This window comes from Physella acuta, unplaced genomic scaffold, assembly GCF_028476545.2.
Source record: "Physella acuta isolate Inbredline_101_S28 unplaced genomic scaffold, ASM2847654v3 ptg000096l, whole genome shotgun sequence".
Lineage (NCBI taxonomy): Eukaryota > Metazoa > Mollusca > Gastropoda > Physidae > Physella > Physella acuta.
In genome coordinates, this window is record NW_026731616.1 from 359,355 (window position 1) to 381,655 (window position 22,301).

A 22,301-nucleotide genomic window follows, 5' to 3' on the forward strand; every position below is an offset into this window, starting at 1 on the left:
AAGTAGGCGAATAATGGGAATGTCTGAATTTGGATCAGTTTCTTTTAGATAATTGCCTGCTGATGTTCTGTTTTCTGCTTATAATCATATAATTTACTGTTTTGGCTGGGTTAAGAATGTAGAAGATATCAATGTGAACGAAGTTGTTGTCAGTACCAAAAAAATGTCAATGTGCCATTCATTGACGTGTTGTTCTATATATTGTGTTGTGTATATTGTTGGTATTGTTGTATCCGCCCTGTAAATCAGAATTGTCTGGGTGTTTCACAACGTGGTGTTTGATTGTCTGTCATCTCTTGATCAAATTATTACAGTCTGGCCATTTCGTGCTTTCTGTGTGGGTTGTTTGTGTATGTGTTGCACTCTCGCTGACAGTATTAAACTGTAGAAGCAGTATCCGCAGCTCTTGTATTTTCTATGAGTTAAATGTATAGGGTCTTGGGTTTATGCGATGGTAGACGTGTGTTATTGATTGAATTGTTTAGTGTTTGGTGGAGTTGTTGCAGTGGTGTCTAATGTTGTTTTGGTTGATCTTATTTTTCTTTCTTGTACCGTGGCTGGACTGTCTTCATTCTTTCTGGTGTTTCTGTTTAAACAGCAATCTGCGGTTGTGCGTCATTTGGGATTAGTGGTGTCTTGTTGTTGTGTGCTGTTGTTAGCTGTCGTTGCTGTTATGCTGCTAAGTTTGAAGCTTGCGCTGTGAAGTAGTGACGTGCTTGCATGTCATGTTGTAAGCCATGCTGTTGCGATTACCTGTTGAGGTGGGATGAAGTGTGGCTAACTGCATTGGTTTGTCCAGTGTTGTGTAATATAGCATTGTTGGTAGCCTTGTTTTCTGCCTGGTATGGCTATTATGATATCTATGTGTGTGTCTATGTAATTGAATGTAATGTAGTGTGGATGTCTGGTGTTTGTTCTGGTGTATGGTTATTCTTCTATCGTTTGTTAGAGAGATGTTTGTCACTATAAGTGACGGACAGATAAAAAATTATTTAATTCATTTCATTATTATTAGTGATACAGAAATAACCAGAAATGACAATGTATTACCTAGAGCAGGGGTCGGCAACCTGCGGCTCGCGAGCCGCATGCGGCTCTTTTGATATCAGGATGCGGCTCTCCAGCTCCTTGAACAAATACTAATAATCTTAATAAAAAAATAAAATATTTGAAATAAGAAAAATGTTAGTGGCTCTTTAAAACCAGGGAGGGAGGGGGGGAGGGGGAGGGGGGTCCGTAATTGTGTGACGGTGTGTGATGAAGGGGAGAGGGGGGGGGGGGGGTCAGATGGTGCGACGTCACACTTTTGCATTATAAAAAAGCAATGTTAGAAAATGAATTTTAGACGTTATTTCGCGTTTTATAAAAAAAAATGTTTTAATAGATTGAAATAGGAGTTGATTAAAACAGTGGCGTAGCGAGGTCGGGTGTAACCCGGTGCGGCACTTAATGGTGTCACCCCTCCCCAGAGGCATAGAGACCCTTCCCAGGGACAAACTTTCAAATTTTCGATTTGCACCCCCCCCCCCTCAAACTTTTGATTTGCACCCCCCCTTGAGTTTTTGATTTGCACCCCCCCCCCCCTCAAACTTTCGATTTGCACCCCCCCTCGAGTTTTTCTCTATATATTTTGCTATTTTTTGCCTTGGTGTCACCCCCCTAAATGGTGTCACCCGGTGCGATCCGCACCCCCCCGCCCCCCCCCCCTCTCGCTACGCCCCTGGATTAAAATACTCTATTTTGACAGAGTTCAGACAAGATTTTGGAAAAAAATATCGATGTTTTAAAAAAAATCAACTGACCACACTACCTTTTTTTACTAGCGACGTGACAATGCTATACCTGTCAAATGATCACATTATACCTCCCACATCACAACATTAAAATGACCTTTCACTCACGTTATACTTGCCAAATGATCACAATCAACTGGCGATATTGAACTGTCCACCTTGCATTGATCGATGTTAGAGTAACTGAACTTATCGATCGGGTTTTACCTAATTGAACATAGTTACCTATTTATCAAGTAAGAACATAAGGCTATTATGTTAAAAGTAAGTTTTAACGCAACATTTTTAATGTATCGAAATAAAAAAATCAATAAAAAATACCAATGTAATTGATTTTGAATTTGGAAAAAAATGCTTTATTACCAAGTTAATCATATTAACCTAGAATAAGTGTTATTTACTTTAAAGCATCATTCCAAAAATATTCCATCCTCCATAATTGAAAGCATTGAATTGTAGGATAGGGCTGACTTGCTGTGTGAGATTAAATCATCACTTAGAGACTATTCCACAATCCCACGGGCGAAACACCGGGTTGCAGAGCAGAGTTCTGAAAATTGTTTTAAAATAGGGTTTAGATTGAAGGAATAAAATGAGATTAGTAAAGTAAAAAAAAAAAAAAAAAAAACATAATAATAATAAACCACGGAGGCAGTTGTACGCTTAACTGACAAACTTGAGCAGGAGTGATTAATAATTATTTACTTACCGACAGTATGGCCAATCGTAATCACACCATCGCCGAATTGAATCTCCTGTTGAGAAGAAAAGTAAAAATAGTACAAAGCATTAAACTTAATCTTGAACTTTTTCTTTAATTAATTTATATGATCTTACAGTCCAATTTTATATTACACAGCTGAATGGGGCGGGGGGGGGGGGGGGGGGGGTGGAGTGGTTAAGAAATAAAACACCATCTTATATTTTTAATAGACGTATTTTTTTTTTAATTCTGAAATAGCCAGTTTTTCTCGTTTTTTTTGTTGTTCTTGTATTAAGATTACTTTTTAAATGTTGTATAAATATACATACATATATATATATATATATATATATATATATATATATATATATATATATATATATATATATATATATATGGCATACTATTAAAATAACAAGCTTTTTCATGCAGTACTTTTTTCAACAAAACATACTGAACGCTCCTGTAAAATTACTAACACTTACCTCTATCAATCAGAAGAAAGGCCATAATGACCAAAACTGTGATGACCACAACAGCAGTTTTCATCTTGTTGGACCTGTTGATTGTTCTAGTAAAGTGTTGTCGTGTCTTGTCTGGTTTCTTCTCAAATGGCGATGTGCTTAACGTTGTGGGGCGAGTAATCAGTATTTTAATTAAAATTGATTAAATAGAAATTTTAGGATTAGACGATGTACGCCTACTGGCTGTTTTATACAAGCTACATTTTATTAGCCGCATCCTTGTGGGCCATTTTCAATTAGCTTGGCCCTTAACTAACGGCCACATTGATTTGGCCACACTGTCTGATGTGTAACACCGTATTGTTCTGGCTATATTTTATTTGCTTCTGAATAACGGCCAAATTGATCTGGCTACGTCGGAATAAAATGTATATAGAAAATATGTACTTTTACCGGTGTCCGCCCCACTTCCCTGGAAACTTTAAATCCCCCCCCCCCCTAAAATTTCAAGTGCCCCCCCTCCCCCTGAGAAAAGTCTTGAAGACGCACTGGTATTGTTCGATGTATAACCACCTAATTGATCTCTCCATAATGTATTAACAACTGTATAACGGCTACATAGTACGGGCCTTATTGTATAGGCTATTTGATATCGGCCGTATTGTACTGGCTATATTGTATTGGCAACTGTATAATGGCCGCATTGTACTTGCCATATTGTATTGACAACTGCATAACGATCGTATGGTACTGGCTATATTGTTGTGACAACTGTCTAACGGTTGTATTGTACTTGCCATATTGTATTGACAACTGTATAACGGTCGCATTGTACTGGCCATATTGTACTGGCCATTGTACATATTTCTCTGTACATATTTTACTGTACATATTTTACACATTATGTTGGTCACAAGGTATAGGCAACAATTTACTTCCTAAACTTTTTTTCTAACACGTGCATTCAATGTTTTCTTCTTAGTATCTAGGTTTCACTGATATCATTATCAAAGGTCTCCTGGCTGCTTGTACCTTATTTGTTTGTGTTCCTATTGATGCTGGTTTAAACAGAGCACACTGAAGCTGCTGAAAACAAGCATCAGAGGCGTAGTTAGGGGAGGGTGCGTTTTTTTTTTCAAAATGTATCTTTGCAGATTAAAAGTGCCTTGTTAAAATGTATTTTGAATCCGTCCCTTTGCTACATATCACCATGCATTTTAAGTTACATATGCATTATTTGTCATCGTTATTTTATGAGCCGATGTAAGAACATTTAATATCTTCGCATCGTTAGTTAGTTGATTAAACGGTGTTAAATTTCATTTATCAATAGTTTTCTTAGTTGGTTTATTATTATTATTATTGTTAACATGCATCATTCCATCCTATCCCCTGATGGTCTGTTTTAGCCTGCTTCAACAACTTCCACTCTGTATCTTCTTCTCCCGTGTCTTTATTCTAAGCTTCAGTAGGTCAGTTTCCGCATCATCTATCCATATAGGCTACAGGACATTACCCCACGGACATCCCCCCCACCGTATTTCACCCCCGGAGCAATTACCCCCTATCAATTACCCCCCACCTGAAAATTACCCTGGGGAATTACCCCCCCCCCCCCCCAACCCTAACCCCTCATCCACCAAGATAGAATACTGATTCTAACTTCAACTCTATACCTATGTATTACCTTAAAACTAACCTTAAAAGTGTAATTTTTTTTATGAGTTTTGAAAATGAAATAATAGTACTATTACTATTTGTACAAAAACTGGAGAGGCGCTAGTAGACACCATATGACTTGCACGCGGCTCGTGAGGCGCAGGTTTCCTACCCCTGGGTTAAACACCGTTATATCTATATACTACTAAAAGTCAAGTTTGTTTACATGTTTGAATATTTATTTGTTTGTTTGTTTGCCTGATTGACTATTGTGATATGTTCGACTCTATCTGGAAAGCTGTAAAATAGTATGCAGGTAGAGAATAATTTTTTAATGCAGACAGACTGTTGATCACAAATTTATTTAAAGACGTTAATTAATTTATTGATTTATTCATAGTTAAATTAACCGTATTTTTTTAAAAATGTTAATACTTTGAATAAACTTTGTGGGGATAGTGACGTCCCTTGATGTGTTTACATTTTTGGTACAATAAAAATGGCGGACCCCATCATAGACTTTGTGGCCCATTCAAAAGTTTAAACGCGTTACAAAGCTAATTTTCTGCTGGCTATAACTTAAACAATACGTCCGTTTGCTGTATTTATTACGTTCCAACACTTATATCAATTTTCAACTGTCTTTTTCATTTAGTTTTACGATAAATTTCTCTAGATCTAAAGATCAGCTGTCGAGAATCTAGCCTAGGGCCTAGATTCTAGATCTAGATCTAGGTCACTAGACTCATTGTAAATTCTAGATCTAGATCTAGACTTAATGTAAATTCTACATCTAGAATCTATTTCGGGCCTTAATTATTTTATATAAATCTTTGTTTAGCTTCAATGATCATCTAATTCGAGAATACATGGGATTTTTTTGTTATCTAGGTTTTATATCTAGATATAGTAGGATTACTCACTAACTTGGAGGCGTGGTCGGCTGCTAACAACAATATGGCGTACGGACCGGACGAATTACTTCCTACCATTTTTAGGCCATGTTTACCACGAGCAAAATGGCGGGTGTTCACATTATTTAAACATGGTATAGGTGGCCAGGGCTAGATATGCCAGAAAAGCATTTTAAAATTTGCTTTGGAGAATGAAGGCTAAATTTTAAAGCCAGTGTCATAAACATTAATAGAACTTTTTTTTTTTTTTTACGTTTTCAATTATGTTTTCTTAAGCCCTATATGTGAATGATAAGGTTGACTATCAGGACCTCGCGGGGCACAGGGCACGTGAAGTAGGGTTCATCTGTTTTTTTGTCCTAAGCAAATGAAGGGATAGTGTGGTCAGAGACATGCTTGGCTGGAATCGTTTTTGTTGTCTGAGACTTTGCGGGACACTGGGCAGGTGAAGTAGAGTTGAGTAGGTCACCTGTGACGTCAATATATGAAGGGATAGTCCGAAATCGGTGTTTTCGGTGTTTTTAAAAGATAAAAAACATATTTTTGAATGTGGGGTCTGTTTTTTGTGACGATAAGTGACACTGCAGTAGCGTAGCGAGGAGGGGGGGGGGGGGGGGCGGGAGGGAAGGCGAGGCGGGGGGGGGGTGGGGGGGACATATGTTGGGGCGCCAAAATGGTTTGGAAAAATAAATTGAAAGGTTGAGGGGGGTTCAAATGGAAAGTTTGAGTGGGGGGGGGGGTGCACATCAAAAGTTTGAAGGGGGTGGGGGGGGGGGGGGTTGAAAATCGAAATCTTGAGGGGGGGGGGTTCAAATCGAAAAGTTTGTCCCCGGGCGCCGGGAAGGGTCGCTATGCCTCTGAGTGACAGACGTGATGTTTTTTGATGGATGACCCCCGAAACCCACAGTTATCCAACGGATGACGGGTATTCTAGTTATATTTAAAATTGATGTCCCATCATTAGGTTTTTAGATATATTAAACAGTGGCAAAGATTGAGTAAAGATAACAGAAATATTTCTTACTTGAATAAAATAATGTTTAAATATAGCTAATGTCTTCAATTTTTTAAATAAAATAAAATTTTAAGTAAATATCAAGTAATGTTTAACATTTACATACCAAATATTAGCAGTAAGTTATTACTATACTGTAAATCAATTGAAAATTGTGTATTTTGTTAATTTGCCCGTATTAGCTAAGCTCGTTTAATTTAGCCTTTTTCTTAATAGTTCTCTCCCTTGAATTACTTTCTCTTTAAATATATTACAAAACGGGTGATAATTCAATTAAATTCTACATTCTTATAAAATTCCTTCATCTTAGAATATTAGATAAATCGCTTACTTACATATTAAACTTTAAAACTGGAGATAGGCCTACATCAGCTTTTTGCTATTGTGAAAGAGTAACAGTAGCATAACAGCTTTGATTAAAAGTCGTGAATATAATATAGTGTCGACCTCCTTCTCTAAAAAGTAAGTGACCCGTGTAGAATTAAAAAGTCGAAATTAGTGAGGAAATTAATAAACACCAAAATAAAGTTTTCTAGTAGACCTTAAAACAAACAAAAAATTAATAACTGTTTTAATGCGATTTGTGAAATAGCATGCTATTAACTAACCTCAAAATTCGAGTTAGAGATTAGTTAACGACAACCTCATGTCATTCATAACATTTGAGTTATTGTTTACGTTTTAAAAATTCATTATGGAATCAAGTCCATCAGGCCAGAACTCACTCAAGCGATTTTATGCTGAAATAGCACACGTTTTACTTGATAATTGGATGAATAATTTAGATTCAGATGAAGAAACATCGGGTTTATCATCTGATACAGATTGTACTTATTCACGCGTTATGCGTTATACTTGATAAGTGGATGAATAATTAAGATTCAAATAAAAAAAACTGTATTACTATTCTCAATCAAACCTTTTATCTCAGGCAAATGTTGATGTAACCTACCCCCCCCCCCCCCCCCCCCCCCCACCCACTCCACCCCGGCCGGTGGATACTTTAAACTAAGTTCAGATAATACTAACAATGATTATCTGTAGTCGGTTAAAAAAACATTTGGATGTAGCATTGTTTTCTCTATAGTTAGCAGGTCTCGGTCATGATGTCACCCCCATCCCTAGCCCCATCCTTGTCGGGATTTATCAACTTTGGTCTTTAAAGTCTATTTAACTCTAATTAATCATTTATATAGATGGAACTAAATATATTTTGCTATTTTTTTACCTTTGTTTCACACCCCCCCCCCCTTAAAAAAAATTGCCACTCGGTGCGGTCCGCTACCCCCTGTCCATCTCCCCCTCGCTACGCCTCTAAGTGTTGGGCTTATGCAGACCTCCAAAGGTGAGTTACATAACTAAATCTACATGTTTTAAGCTTGACTGCCATTAGTTATAATTACACAATTATACGACGGCAATATGTACATTTGTTTATGAAAAATACAAGTTAACGATTGGTATAGATTCCTTTAGGACAGGTTAAAATTTGAAAAATAATTTTGATTAATGAGATGATTAATTTGCGAATAATACGATATTAGAAGCCAAACACTAAGTAATATATAATGCGCCAAATATTTTTAAAATGCCGTTGCAATTAGAAAAATTAATCAAAAATTATTTAGACTAATTTTGAACCGTTCGCTGAAATAAGAACTACCATAAAAGATTCCCGTGTATTTTGTATTACTTTATTTGTGTCCATTTTTATGGATCTATAACATGCAAGTAATTAAAATTGTCTAAACAAATAAGTTTATTGCCCGCTTACTTATAAAATAACTATTAGTCTAAAGATAGGTCTATATAAGTTATTTATTATAGTAACTAATTCATAAAAAAAAAGTTTTAATAACGAGCTTTTATTTAACAATGCAAAACAAAGTAGAAAATAAATGAGTTTCTTTAAATGTATAAAAAATACACTACTATTTAAATAGCATCATGATTCCATCTTCACAATAAATCGTTGAACATATTAAGATAAATATTAAACACACTAGTTACCGGAGTATATTCAAATTATTACAATTGATATAGATACAACAGCAGATAGGGCATGTAACAAGAGGTTCTATAATTGTCACTCACTCAAAGTAATTATATCAATTAACCCGATAGCGAGTGTCTATTTAAAAATATGATGCGCGCATAATACGTGTCGATTGGTATCCATAAGAAATCGTAAATATTTTGGGTCAAACTATACAGTACATTAATCCATATTAAACAAATTCAATTGGCGGGGTTTATTCTCGATGTTCTAGACAGGTAGAGGACGTCTGAATAACTCTGGCGGCAATACCTTGATAGGTTCGTGATGAGAAGGTTTGAAATTTTAAAATGGCCGACAGGATAGTAACCATAGCTACTTCAGCGTTGTTTCCACACTACTAAAACACTAGTGCTACAAACATCAAGAATAATCTCCTACCATAAACATTTCGCCCATTATGTCTGAATGTTTCATGCAATTTTATTTGATGAAGAAATCAGTAGGCTACACATAACAGCGGGGACATTCTTAGGGTCTTCGTTGAACTGTGAAGAGTGGTGACATCAAAGGCATAGAAACTGAAGAAACAAAAAGCATGTATCAGTTCATCCGTAATTAAATAGTAGGATTTGTTTTTCACTAATCAGATGTCTAATGACGCCGCCCCTAAGGTTAGGTAGATCTCTGCTATTGACAGTGACTTACATCGTGTTGTGGTTGAGAGGATCTGGTCAGTCATCCCTAAAAAGGTCAAAGGTCACTGTTGTTCCTGAGAAGGATGTGGCCATTGGTTTACATTGAGCTGCTAGTGTCGTAACATTAACAGCACCTCTCAACAGCTTTCGTCATATGAATCAAATAATTGGCGCAACAACTCTGTTGATGTCGTTTAGATTTGCATATTTTTCAAAAATCTATTAATATAATTCTCTTCTTGGATACCCTAGAAAACACTATGCTGTAAGCGCGCCTAGCAGCCTCCTCTCTTCCTCTCTTGGCATATCACTACCTCCCCTACCCATATATGGTCTGGTGAGCTGTGGTTCACGCTAAATGTTTACAATCGTAGAGCCAGGTTTAGTGACGGCTTATAGGGGCATATAATTTCGTTTGAAACGATTTTAAACTTAGGGTTAGGTAACTAAGAGGAGGCTGTTTTCAAGGGGGGGGGGAAGTTGTAGGGTAGGGGTTGGTGGAAGGGAGGGTGGGGGTAGTATCGTCCTTGACGAGCTACTGATAGTATTTTAAAGCAAATATTTTCAGTGGCAGTACTGGTACTGTTGAATTCACAAATTATGAATTACTGAAAAGTAGAAAACAAAACAACTAAATAGCGGCATATGATACGCCGCGGGTCGGCTCGTATTCAATAAAAGGCGAAATATTAACCCGAAGTGCGGAGTAACCATAATGGGCTCTGTGTCTCAGTATGTAACGGACGGTTATTTAATTTATCCCTTAATTATTAGGGATCCAGAAATAAGACAAAACTTTTCAAAAAATTGTATTGTAAAGCTCGAAATCTTAAATGAAGGAAATAATGATATTGTTTGGATAACACATTTCAATTTTAAATCTGCTTATGTATTTTAGTCGTCAATACTTTGAATTTATTTTTTCACAAGATTACATATTGCCATATAAATGTGTAAGTATATTTAATGTTAAATGAATTATAATAGTTTTTTTGTGTGTTTTTTATTCATTTTAGTTATACTTGATTATGATAACAATTCGTGTATGTGTCACATCCCTTGAATGAATTTTCCTTTTATTGTTTTTAAACGGGAGATAATTCTTTTCCCGATTCTACGTTGCTATCAAATTCCTTGAACTTCGACTGACCTCTAAAAAAAGGGTTGTAAAAACAAATTAAAATGTCATTTTAGCTGCATTTTTGCATTATAAATCGAAAGTTTGAGGGGGGTGCAAATTGAAAATTTTCTCCCGAGGGGGCGCCAAATTAAAAGTTTGTCCCCGGGCGCCGGGAAGGGTCGCTACGCCTCTGATCGGCACTCATTATTAATACATTTTAAAATAATTACATTAAAAAAAATAGTCTTATAATATGTTATCAACATTATCCAGATGAAAATTAAATACATTAGTATGTTTTGCTCATCAGGCAGTGTTCGTTACAAGTTGGTCTAAATTAGTCTTTTGTTTTCAATGGGAGAAAATGCATGTAACTTAAATTTATGTCGATAGAAAAAATAAAGTTAAGGTATGAATATCTGTTATGAGTATAAATTTATCTTTAGATTCCTTTTTATATAACTAATATTTTAATAGTAGCTTCGAAGTGTAGGCCTACCCGTAGGCAAGAAGAGATAGCTTTTATAAAAAAAATATTATTTTAATACAGTATCGTTACATATAGTTTGTGTTTCTTAGTATGTGAAGCATGAGTGTTAATATTACATATAACCATGTATCTAGTTTATTGATACGATTTGACTCTACATAACACGGACATATATCAGTAAGACTTGTTGAAATATTTTGATACTCACAATCCACAATGATACTGTTACACGTTAACAGCCAACACATGTCGATACCTTAATACCACAAGACTCGATACTTCCAAACTCCAGAACTACGATACGTCATCACCTACCTTCTTATTTCTTTGCCAGTAATCAGATTCCACTACACGACAACAGCCACGTAAAAAAAACGATACTTTAACACCGCAGAACTCAACGCCTCATAACTACGAAACCAAGTTTGCCGTCAGTCGAAGAGGAAGGAATTTGATTTTAACGTAGGATTAGGCAATGCATTTCCTCCCGTTTAATAAAAAAAAAAAAAAAAAGTTATTTTAAATTCAAGGGATATAGCTTAAAAAAAAACCAGCTAGCTAAATTAAGCAGAATTAAAATTGATAAACGACACAACAGAAAGCTGTACATTTCATTTTACATTAAATGTATAGTTAGATCTGTATATATAATTAGAAATTATGTTCGTGGTCTCCATACATTCTTTTCAAATGGTGGTAGAAGTTTAATGCAAGGGAAATAACTTACATATGAATAGTTAACATAGCAAAGAGTGATCAAACATTAACCAAAACTCAAATACAACATTATGTGTTGAATTACGTTAAAATAATTTAAAAAAAACATTAGTTTTGTAATCATGCAACAAAAATCGTTTAACTGATTAACTACTTAAGAACTAAAAGCGATTAAAAGCATATTAACATTCGCTTAATTATACGATGCGTTCAGACAGTTAAGTTCTCCGGCTAAAAGTATGATTTAAGTTATAAGCATTGGTTTTGTGTATTTTTGGAACCAAGAAAGACCCGGAGGCGTGACCTGAAAGAAGACACCAAGAAGATTGGATACACCTGGGGACAGTTGGAGAGACTAGCCCAGGACAGAGACGTCTGCAAAGCTCTTGTCAGCGGCCTATGTCCCAGGAGGGACGACAGGCAAAACTAACTTAACCTAATAAAGAAGTGGAAAAAAAGGAAAAAAAAAAGAAACAAAGATTAATAAATAGGGAATATATACATAGCAGTTATAATCAGTGGCGTAGCGAGGTCGGGTGTCACCCGGTGCGGCACTTAATGGTGTCACCCCCCCCCCCCCCAGAGGCGTTGCGACCCTTTCCGGGGACAAACTTTAAAGTTTTCGATTTGCACCCCCCCTCAAACGTTCGATTTGCACCCACCCTCAAGTTTTCGATTTGCACCCCCCTCAAACTTTGGATTTGCACCCCCACCCCCTCAAGTTTTTCTCTATATATTTTGCTATTTTTTGCCTTGGTGTCACCTCCCCCCCCACATGGTGTCACCCGGTGCGGTCCGCATCCCCCGCCCCCCCCCCCCTCGCTACGCCCCTGGTTATAATTAAAATTGCAATAATTAATAAAGCGATTATCGACACAAAAAAGTCTACTGCTTGGTTTAAGGATGAATTAATGAAATAGATGGTTTACGTTTCAATGCATAAAGAATACACAAACAATATTTAAAGTGTAAAACAAACGTTGAAGTAGCTGTAGATTTTTTAGCAATCCATAAATTTCCAATATTGATTTACATGTTTTGCAGTTTTGCATTCAAGCACAGTTCTGGTATAAATTGTCGTAAAAAAGTTTTTATTTTGACATATTTCGTTAAATTTTTAAATGTTTTTAATGTAACTTATACAATACTTCCCTTGGTACAATTTGTAATCGTTTTGAAAATGGAAAAATACTAAAATTGCTGTTGTGGATGTGACTAACCTTATGCTAACTCAACCTTTTAAGAGCTTTTATAACTATAACATCATTCATAGCTTCATTTTCTTATTAGTAGTATTTAAAAGGTGGTTTCAAATTATAGGCTAAACCGTAGTGGCGTAGCTATAATTTTTGGGCAAAAATGTTTATTGGGCCCCTACGTCTATCTGTAAATTGCGTATTTTATACCCCGTAAAGTAAAATGCCTTAGATTTGATATTACTTTTATGTAAAAATAATAAATTAACTGTAGCCTGTAACATTTAAGTAACGTAACATTTAGAGTCACAGGGCAGGGGCCTCACAATTTAGGCGTGACAACAAGACAAAAACTCGTAAAATTTACAGTCAAAAGTATGTTTTATTCAGTTAACATAATAAAATGTTAAAGAGAGACGGTAACGTTCAAACTGAAATGCAAAATTCTTGGACGGGGTGGGGGTGACACTCACTAAAAATATCTTCGAGATATCGAACCTTGTGACGCAACTAAAAAAATACAAATATCTAAAAAGCTGCTCATGATTTATTTAGATTGTTTTTTTTTACCTTTTTTATAAGTTTGCAAAATGATTATTATGTTCCTTGAAGTCCATTTTAGTTGATTCTGTATGTTCGATACTTAGGATGGCCAAGTGACTTACCCAAAGGACATATCTACAGCTTGTTTCATAACATCATAATAATGGAGAGACTCGGGGCGCCTATTTGTATACTACTGCCGAGGCGGCTGGAGGGCACCCCCTTATTTTCTTTAGTCATTAATTATATTAGCCCTCCGAATCCCTAGGGCATGGCGCTCATTAAAACAAGTGTATGCGCCATAGTGCTCACGGGGTGAGCCCGGGGGGGGGGGGGGGGGGGCGGCTCATGCACATGTGCAGTTTGACGGTTGAATTCAGCAGTAACCCTGACCCCTTGTTCACAGTGTTTCTTCCAGACTTTTTTCTCCGGGGGGGCACTTGAAATCTTCGGGGGGGCGGTAAACTTTCTTCGGGGGGGCGGACACTGTTAAAGGTATATATTTTCTATATAAATTATATAAATTTCATTTCGTTCGGGGGGGGCGGTAAAAATTTTTCGGGGGGGGCTTCGCCCCCCCGAAGAGATGCCTGGAAGAAACTCTGCTTGTTCAGGACACACAATTAACTGACTCCAGGTGCTAAGAAAGCTGCTGGAAAAATCTGGGTGGCAAACCGAACCACCTTTCTGTCAAGGTGCCGCTCCCCGAACGATTAAAAAAAAAAAAAAAAATAATGGAAGAAAACTTTACAGGAGTTTGAGTTTCTGATTCTTGATCAGTAATAAATACGTGAGAAAGCTTTGAAGATCCATGTCATTATAAAATATAATTTTTTTTTTGTTTATTTTAAATAGTATATTCAGTAGATTTACGGTTTTTCCATTTAAAACTAAACAGTGAAAAAAAAATAAATGTTATATCAAAGTAAAAAGATATTCTTACTCTCAATTTAAAATAATAATTTTAATAAATTATTTTTAATTATCACTTCATTATGTCATTACTAATGACTTTTTTTTCTATTTTTAATAGCTTTTAGGAAAAACACGCGAAATGCTTTCCCTTACCTTTAAAGTATAATAATGGGAAGTAGCTAAGTAATAAAAAAATAGTGTTAAAAACTTTAACTATTTTTGAACATTGCAATTTATGATGCTTATATATATATATATAATAAACATTTAGTAACTACAGAACCCCCTTTTTCACTCACAACACACACCCAATACACAACACACACCCAATACACAACACACACCCAATACACAACACACACCCAATACACAACCCACACCCGAACCGGGAACAGGGCATTACACCCCCATCAATTACCCCCGGACATTTACCCCAACGACATTACCACCCGGAGCAATAACCCCCCTGTCAGTTACCCCCCCCCCCCCCACGCCCAACAGGACCTTACCCCTCGGACATAGCTTAAGGTACAGCTAAGGTTAGGGTTAAGGGTAGAGTTAGGGTTAGGACTAGGGTTAGGGATAGGGTTAAGGGGATAATTGCTCCTGGGGGTAAATACGTCGGGTGGGTGGGGCTGAATGTTACTCCACACGCACCCCAACTCAACCCCAACACCCCCGCCAACCCAAATCACAACAAACCTACAATAATAATCAGGGCCACCCCGCAAAAAAAAATTCTGCACCCCATATATATATATATATATATATATATATATATATATATATATATATATATATATATATATATATATATATATATATATATATATATATATATATATATATATATATATATATATATATATATATATATATATATATATATATATATACAGACAGACACAGACACCTACAATAATAATCAGGGCCACCCCGCAAAAAAAAAATTCTGCCCCCCATATATATATATATATATATATATATATATATATATATATATATATATATATATATATATATATATATATATATATATATATATATATACAGACACAGAATACCAACATTGGATACTCATTTCTGGTCTGATCGGGTTTTGAAAAAATACATCTTTTTTTTTTTTTTTTAAATTTAAGCAAATTACACCATGCCATGTCACTTTGATTCGTTAGTCTGTTTTGATTTAGAATTAGTTTGTTCAATATGTTTGCTGTAATGCTGCCCACCCTATGTATTATAGCCGGTCAAAACAATATAAAGCTTGAAAGATTTTTCTGTGTAATGGATTTTCGTGTTATGTATATTTTTTTTGTTTTTTTTGTGTTTATATTATTTGTTTTAAATATATTTCATTTTTATGCTATGTAATTCTTTAGTATGTATTTTTTTTTAAAATAATTATTAAGAGAAGTAATTGCTTTTTAATATATTTTTTGCGCAACAGCATGTGTTAGCTACTGTATAACATATGTTTGTTATTTGCAAAAGCTTTTACCGTCAAGTCAAAAATGCGAGAATATTATTTTTTTAACTATAAAAAAATGTATTATGGTCGGCTATGGGCCCCTAAATGGCGTGCCCCTTCCCTCCCCGCATTGCGGGGTCTGGCGGTACTGTAGTTCCGCCCCTGATAATAATAATACTAACAAGAAAAGTAGCAAAGCACTAAATAGATAACATTTTTAAAAAGCCACGTACGAAAAAAGGTTCATTAATTTGATACATTTGTATAATATAAGTGACATAATCAACAACTAAAGTATATAGTTGTTTTATAGCTAAATAATTCTTTTAAAAAAGAACAGAAGAATTAATGAAATATTAGAACACTTATAGATTCCGACAGAGGCGAAGCGCCCGGGGACAAACTTTTCGATATGCACCCCCCCCCCTCAAGATTTTGATTTGCACCCACCCCCCTCAAACTTTCGATTTGCACCCCCCCCCCCCCCCCCCCCCTTGAGATTTCCATTTGCACCCCTCCCCCCCTCAAACTTTCGATTTCCACCCCCCTCAACCTTTCAATTTATTTTTCCAACCCATTTTGGCGCCCCCTAAGGTCAGCGCCCGGGGACATATGTCCCCCCCCCCCCCCCCCGCTACGCTACTGGATTCCGAAAAATCGCGATTGGCTAAAACCTATTTTTGTTTATTATTAGCTATTATTCTTAGCTAGTACGTTATGTCCAGAAATCATTGAACTGACGATACACTTGACTATTTGGTAAACTCTGCTCACTAGTACTGAAATGACTAAAATCGTTACTCTCTTCACACCGAATATCAAATTTCGATACTTAAAAATAACTAGAATCGACACTACCTTACCTAACTACACAAAACTCTAAACGATACTCACCCTCCACAATGATTAACTAGACCTACTGCTACACGTTAACAGCCAACACACTTCGATACCTTAATACCAAAAGACTCGATACTCCAGAACTACGATACGTCATCACCTACCTTCTTATTTATCTGCTAGCAATCAGATTCCTTTACACGACAACAGCCAAGTAAAAATATACGATACTTTAACACCGCAGAACTTGATACTTCATAACTACGAAACCAAGTTTGTCGTCAGTCGAAGTTGAAGGAATTTGATATCAATGTAGGATTAGGCAATGCATTATCTCCCTTTTTATAAAAAAAATAGTTATATTTTATTCAAGGGATATAACTTAAAAACAATTAGAAAGGTTAAGTAAGCAGAAAATAAAATCGATGAAACACACAACAGTACAGAATATATTTAATTGTACTTGAATTTTATAGTTAAATCTGAATGTGTGATATGAAAGTATGTCGAAAACTAAATGTCATCTATTAACTTTTTAAAAACTTACCATTATTGAAAATATTAAGACATTAAATAAGTTATACATATTTTGTAATAATTAAAATTTCTGGCAATTAACGTCACCTATCAACCATTGAAACATTGGTGTATTTCTGGATCCCTAATAATTAAGGGACACATTAAATAAAGTCTGTCCGCCGAACACAAACAGAGACACAAAACCCATTAAATCCAGGTTCCTTTGAATTGATTACTGTTATAGTCGCTATGATAAAACTAAGTAGTGACCCAGGAAATTATAGTCCATCTAGCTACAAGCCTTACCTGATGGATTATTTTGTTTTCACCTGGAGAAAGCTAATAAAACATTATTAAACACGTTTCATATTTTTTATAGATAGATGATGACTGTCGAGGGTAGCCAAAAGATTGCCCATGGATCTGTCAGTGACTGTTTAGTCATAGGCTATATACCAATCGCGGTCGATCATTGCTTTAAAATTATTACATGCAAGCTGTTATGTTACTGTTCTTCTTTTTACTAAACGTTTGATAAATAACTTAAGGATACCTACATATAGGCTGTATATCTAAGTTCAATGTTTTTTAATACATCAGTAGAATTAGGAAATTATTATCTCCCGTTTGAAAAATTAAATCAAACCAAAAATTGAACCTGCGATGAATCTAGAAGAGTGAAAACTATCATCAAATACAATTGTAATAAATATATATATATTATGAAAAAAATGGTAATGTAAAATCCAGGTTACTTTTACAAATTATGTTTGATTTAAGTAACATAAGTGTTGATAAAAGTGTATACAAATACCATGTGAGGATACCATGCCATAGTTAGTCGTTATGCCGTCACACATCTCAACGATACAGTTGATAATTAAATTGACTAATTATGTATGGGTGTTGTTTTTTTCTTCCGTTATGTATTCAGCTATTGGACTCATCGGTTCCGCTTACAATTATCATCCATATGGACGTCTCACAAAATCACTCTCCAAACTGAGTCACACAGGTCATATACACCCTGCCACTAAGACGATCAAGACAAGAACTAACACAATCCACAGCAACCAGTTTCTCCCTAAAAACGTCACTATCTTTCCTCATCATGCAATACGTTCATTAAATCAGTTACACCAACATTCGTTCGCACCAACATTCCCTGATTAAACACACATCATAACACGAGGTCGCTAATTATAATCCTAACAGGGTAGTGGATCAAGTGGTTGAACCCTCTCACAGTCACAACAATGGACTTATTTATATTTAAAAATGAATTTTTTAATTTTTTATTTTTTATTTTTTTTTTATTTGGTTTTTTTTAAAGAAGAAAAATAAGTAGACAGTCTGACTTTTTTTAAATATATAAAATAATTAGTTTACTAATGTTTATATTTCGTAATTTGCATTTCAAATAGGCTTTGTAAGCCGGGAGCATTATGGTAAGGACCAACATTGTAGGAAAGCTGATATATATATTATTAGACGTACAGACCAAGCTTGAGATTGTGAAAAAACGGATAGAAAATGAACTGATGTGTATTGCGTATAAACAACATGTTATAAAACAGCATTTAATTATTAAACAAAAAAAAAAATATCTACCTTCTTGCCCAAGTGTAAAATTTGAATTTTAAATTTTACTTTTTTATAACATGACCCTAAATATATTGTAAAAGGGTCAGTAAACATAGATTTAACATTAAAAAAACTAGGTTAGTTTGTGGAGGATGAAATTTATGGATTATTTCCCATTTGTTAACTAATCAAGGGATGTAACTTAGAATCGAATCGCTAAATTAACAATTAAAAAATAGCATAGAGGTGCAAAAAAATATAATAAAACGCATAAATATTTATACAAAATATTAAATTAAATATTAAATTTAACATTTATGTAAATGATCAAAATGTATCAAAATAGTATTATTACATTGATCATTACTGAAAATAATAATTAAAACTATAGCATTATTGTTTGTCTTATTAAAACAAGTTAAAATCAATCCCCTCACACAAACAGGAACATTTGGAGTTTTTTGAATATTTTTGGCTCCCTTATTTTCAGGGACATAATTTAAGATTACATCGAGTGAGTTGTAATACATCAGCGGACTTAGCTCACTGTGTTGGTTTTGTTGTGATTACAACAAACAATTACAGTATTAATATAGATTTGTAACAGTCTACACATTTAATCGTTATCTTCAAATGCAAACATATCAATCATTTCATAAGTATATTGCATAATAATAATAATTATTGCTTAATACAATTTTGTTTTTACCAACAACTTTGTCTACATTTAGAATTTAATATATTATTATCATAAATGCTAAAATATCAAAGCTTAAATAAGATTCGTAGAAGCGGAGTTTATTTTTTTATTTTTGTTTTTTGTTTTTAGGTCTACTAGAAAATCTTATTTTGGTATTTATTAATTTGCTCACTTATTTCGACTTTTTAATTCTACACAGGTCGCGGGTCACCTACTAGAAAAAGTTTGGGAACCTATGCCTTTGAGCCTGCTCAGTCATATATATCAATCGCTTTTTATCCTTATATTAAAGACTTTTAATCAAAGCTGTTATGCTACTGTTACTCTTTTACAATAGCAAAAAGCTGATGTAGACCTATCTCCAGTTTTAAAGTTTAATATGTAAGTAAGCGATTCATCTAATATTCTAAGGTGAAGGAATTTGATAAGAATGTAGAATTTAATTGAATTATCACCCGTTTGGTTATATATTAAAAGAGAAAGTAATTCAGGGGAGAGAATTATTAAGAAAAAAGCTAAATTAAACTAGCATAGCTAATACGGGCAAATTAACAAAATACACGGTTTTCAATTCATTTACAGTATAGCAATAATTAACATCTAATATTAGCTATGTAAATGTTGAAATATAACTTGTTACCTACTTAAAGCTTCATTTTTCTTGAAAAAATGAAGACATTAACTCCATTTAAACATTATTTTATTCAACTGAGAAATATTTCTACAAATGTCCATTGCTTAAGAGACTATTTACCTCGATATATATTGATCTCTAATGATGGGACATCCTTTTTAAATATAGTGTGACGTTGTTAACCCAGGGGTAGGAAACCTGCGCCTCGCGAGCCGCATGCGGGCCCTTTGATGTCTAGAAGCGGCTCTCCAGTTCCTTGTACAAATATTAATAGTTATATTATTTCATTTTCAAAACTCATAACAAACATCATACTGTTAAGAAACACAACTTTAAACAGAATTAAAAAAATCATCATAGAACAGTGAGAATAGGTGGAGTAGAGAGTAGACGGACAGTTGACAGTCGCTTGTGCACCAGGCCTTACCCCACAGCCGTGCTTTAGCCAGTCCCGTGGAGACTATTCGTACGAGTTTACCCTGCGTTCAGTGGGGTGGAAAATAAGTCTGGTGAGAACCAAAGGACAGACGTGACTGATATAGTAATCAAACCGATATCCAAACCAGTTAGTCGGCATTGATATACACCTGTGATTTGTCAAAGAAGAAGCAGTTGATGTGTGAGCACTCTTCAGTTCTTGGAGGAAACTTTGCAAATTCTCAGCATTGATATCCACCCGTGACTTGTCACCTGTGATAATAATCCTTACGTGGAGCTTGAAACTGCCACCCTAAACGTTTCCTTACAAAACTTAGTTTTTCAAGTTTCTTGGATTTCTATTGAGATAAACTCTACTAGCAACATAATATGTGTTAGGACTTTCTGATAGATATTGACTGTTCATGTTAAAACTTCTTACATTCACAAAAAATCCAATGTATTGTCCTACATGATATTTGAACTGGCAACCTTGCAAATAATCCCAGTATCGACATTTAGCTTGTTGTGCTCCCATAATTAAGTAATCCAGAAATACATAATTAATTATGAGAAAAATTGTGTATGTAAATGAAACATTTCGTAACTATCTGAATGACGCTTTAAATTAAGCTAATGTATCTATATTTTAAACAAACATTTTTTTTAAAGTTGTCAATACGTTTGTAATTACGTTTTGACACAACGTAACTACCACTAATATTAAAAAAAAAATCAAATGTAACTGGCAACATTGTTTTTTTTTTTTTTTTTTTGTTTAACATGCCCGTTTTTTATTAGCTAGTTTATTTTTAGCTTTTCAAATACAAGTTAATTTCCTTGAATTCATTTTTCGTTAAATTGAAATATACGGGCGATAATTACTTGCCAAATTCTACGTTCTTTTAAAAATGCAATCATTTATAGTAGTTTTAAAACATTTTCGAAACAATATTTTTCACACATTTGCTACATAAAAATATTTAGTGTTTTTAAAAAAAGAAACGACATTAGTTTTATTTCAACAGTAAACCAGACACTTAAGATCTCTAGCAACGAACTTGCGATTATTCTATCATTTATTCATTTGATTTCTTTCAAATGTTTACTTATAATATTAACCCCAAGTGTGAATCATGTTTTTATATATTGGCTTCAGCTTTAGTCCTGAGAGCCGCCTGGTTCTTTCATTCAATCAATCGATGTCCTAGTCCACAGCAAGCCAGCAAATTCCAGCACTAGCTCTCACTAAACAAACAACGTACACATATCTCATGTTTACATTTAATTTAAGTGAACGTGACCTCCATATCCCACCTGTATCTCAGCGAAATTTCTTTTATCCCACCCGTATCTCATTATAATTAATTTATTCCACCCGTATCTCAGCGTAATTCTTTTATCCCAACTATATCTTAGAGTTCTAGAGTTACTGTTGTTGAATCTGAAAAGGTTTGCGCCACTTGTTTCATTAAACTACTCGAGCCGTGACTCAAGTAGCTCTTCTCATCGGCTCTCGTCTTAGAGATTATAGTGGAAGTGGGAGCAACCTCACAGCCGGTGTTGGTAATTGTTTTTTTTTCTTACTTGAGTGGATAACTCTGATGTTTGATAGTAGAGAGATGTGTTAAGTCATTTTGCTCAACTTGAGAACAACTTTAGTGATGATTCGTAAACGTATTATCCATGGGATTATAAAGATTTAAAAGTATACGATACATTCCATGCATACCCTGCATCGCTTTGTCTTTTTTTGTTTATTTTCTTCTTGTCCCTCAGTTATTAGGGATCCAAAATTAATATAATTTATTTTCTATTTAAAATAAAGTAATTGTTAATGAAAGTCATCTGACTTTTTGAAAGTATATTTTATTGTCGCTAATATGTTGAATTAAGAAATGTGTCTGAGTATCTAT

The 22,301-nt window shown here is 34.7% G+C and overlaps 1 long non-coding RNA gene across 1 annotated transcript; it reads right to left on the reverse strand.

Moving 5' to 3' along the window:
- Positions 1-2,146: 2,146 nt before the first annotated feature.
- LOC131929813 (uncharacterized) lies at positions 2,147-3,134 on the reverse strand. The gene is made up of 3 exons (XR_009384002.1): positions 2,982-3,134; positions 2,503-2,548; positions 2,147-2,343 (listed from the first exon to the last, which is right to left on the reverse strand). It is a non-coding gene; the product is annotated as an uncharacterized LOC131929813 (long non-coding RNA).
- Positions 3,135-22,301: the final 19,167 nt, after the last annotated feature.